Source organism: Entelurus aequoreus, linkage group LG11, assembly GCF_033978785.1.
Source record: "Entelurus aequoreus isolate RoL-2023_Sb linkage group LG11, RoL_Eaeq_v1.1, whole genome shotgun sequence".
NCBI classification, from domain to species: Eukaryota; Metazoa; Chordata; class Actinopteri; order Syngnathiformes; family Syngnathidae; genus Entelurus; species Entelurus aequoreus.
In genome coordinates this window covers 71,502,637-71,505,474 of record NC_084741.1, presented here as the reverse complement: position 1 = coordinate 71,505,474, position 2,838 = coordinate 71,502,637, and positions in this window count along the sequence as shown.

Here is a 2,838-nt window from a genome sequence, read left to right as displayed (position 1 = left end):
TCTAAAAGATGGCCTTGGACTCCAGAAGCCTTCGGTCTTACAATGGGCTTTTGTGCCTCAGCACTTGCTGATAGTCTGCTATCGGCCAGCCTTTCAATGGCTACTGTTTGTCCTGTGCACGTGTCTCATGGGGCGGGGGTTGAGGGGGGGGGGGGGGGGGGGGGGGTGAGGACAGCGATGGAGAGAAAAGGTCCGACATTTCCTGTCGGCGGGTATCTGCAAACACAAAGAGACAGAGGTGAGGCCGCGTTAGTCGCAAATCTAATTAAGCGCAGCGCCGCTTTCAAAGCTTCCGCCTCCTCTTCAAACCAGAGACCGCACGTCTCATGTGAGGAAAGAACCGGATGCTCGCTTCTTGCAGAGCGCTCGTGTTGCTGTCTCCGGTTATGTTCCCGGCATCGCCACCATCGTGCACAGACTTTATTTTGAACTCGCGTTCAAAATAAAGTACTTTGGTGTTCTTACCCCCCTCCCAATCGGTTTTCGGTGAAAATGTTTGCCAATATTGTAATTATTGATTGATACCAGACCCTACAAATATATGTATGTGTGTAAATGTATCAATCAATCAATCAATGTTTACCTAAATCACGAGTGTCTCAAAGGAATGCACAAGCCACAACGGCATCCTCGGCTCGGATCCCACATCAGGGCAAGAAAAAACTCAACCCAATGGGACAATGAGAAACCTTGGCGGGGACCCCCACTGGCGACCAGTGCAATGGACGTCGAGTGGATCTAACATAATAGTGTGAGAGTCCAGTCCATAGTGGATCTAACATAATAGTGTGAGAGTCCAGTCCATAGTGGATCTAGCATAATAGTGTGAGAGTCCAGTCCATAGTGGATCTAACATAATAGTGAGAGTCCAGTCCATAGTGGATCTAACATAATAGTGAGAGTCCAGTCCATAGTGGATCTAACATAATAGTGAGAGTCCAGTCCATAGTAGATCTAACATAATAGTGAGAGTCCAGTCCATAGTGGATCTAACATAATAGTGTGAGAGTCCAGTCCATAGTGGATCTAGCATAATAGTGTGAGAGTCCAGTCCATAGTGGATCTAACATAATAGTGAGAGAGTCCAGTCCATAGTGGATCTAGCATAATAGTGTGAGAGTCCAGTCCATAGTGGATCTAGCATAATAGTGTGAGAGTCCAGTCCATAGTGGATCTAACATAATAGTGTGTGAGTCCAGTCCATAGTGGATCTAACATAATAGTGTGAGAGTCCAGTCCATAGTGGATCTAACATAATAGTGTGAGACTCCAGTCCATAGTGGATCTAACATAATAGTGTGAGAGTCCAGTCCATAGTGGATCTAACATAATAGTGAGAGTCCAGTCCATAGTGGATCTAACATAATAGTGTGAGAGTCCAGTCCATAGTGGATCTAACATAATAGTGTGAGAGTCCAGTCCATAGTGGATCTAACATAATAGTGTGAGAGTCCAGTCCATAGTGGATCTAGCAAAATAGTGAGAGTCCAGTCCATAGTGGATCTAGCAAAATATTGTGAGAGTCCAGTTAATAGTGGATCTAACATAATAGTGTGAGAGTCCAGTCCATAGTGGATCTAACATAATAGCGTGAGAGTCCAGTTCATAGTGGATCTAACATAATAGTGTGAGAGTCCAGTTCATAGTGGATCTAACATAATAGTGTGAGAGTCCAGTCCATAGTGGATCTAACATAATAGCGTGAGAGTCCAGTTCATAGTGGATCTAACATAATAGTGTGAGAGTCCAGTTCATAGTGGATCTAACATAATAGTGTGAGAGTCCTGTCCATAGTGGATCTAGCAAAATATTGTGAGAGTCCAGTTAATAGTGGATCTAACATAATAGTGTGAGAGTCCAGTCCATAGTGGATCTAACATAATAGTGTGAGAGTCCAGTCCATAGTGGATCTAACATAATAGTGTGAGAGTCCTGTCCATAGTGGATCTAACATAATAGTGTGTGAGTCCAGTCCATAGTGGATCTAACATAATAGTGTGAGAGTCCAGTCCATAGTGGATCTAACATAATAGTGTGAGACTCCAGTCCATAGTGGATCTAACATAATAGTGTGAGAGTCCAGTCCATAGTGGATCTAACATAATAGTGAGAGTCCAGTCCATAGTGGATCTAACATAATAGTGTGAGAGTCCAGTCCATAGTGGATCTAACATAATAGTGTGAGAGTCCAGTCCATAGTGGATCTAACATAATAGTGTGAGAGTCCAGTCCATAGTGGATCTAGCAAAATAGTGAGAGTCCAGTCCATAGTGGATCTAGCAAAATATTGTGAGAGTCCAGTTAATAGTGGATCTAACATAATAGTGTGAGAGTCCAGTCCATAGTGGATCTAACATAATAGCGTGAGAGTCCAGTTCATAGTGGATCTAACATAATAGTGTGAGAGTCCAGTTCATAGTGGATCTAACATAATAGTGTGAGAGTCCAGTTCATAGTGGATCTAGCATAATAGTGTGAGAGTCCAGTCCATAGTGGATCTAACATAATAGCGTGAGAGTCCAGTTCATAGTGGATCTAACATAATAGTGTGAGAGTCCAGTTCATAGTGGATCTAGCATAATAGTGTGAGAGTCCAGTCCATAGTGGATCTAACATAATAGCGTGAGAGTCCAGTTCATAGTGGATCTAACATAATAGTGTGAGAGTCCAGTTCATAGTGGATCTAACATAATAGTGTGAGAGTCCTGTCCATAGTGGATCTAGCAAAATATTGTGAGAGTCCAGTTAATAGTGGATCTAACATAATAGTGTGAGAGTCCAGTCCATAGTGGATCTAACATAATAGTGTGAGAGTCCAGTCCATAGTGGATCTAACAT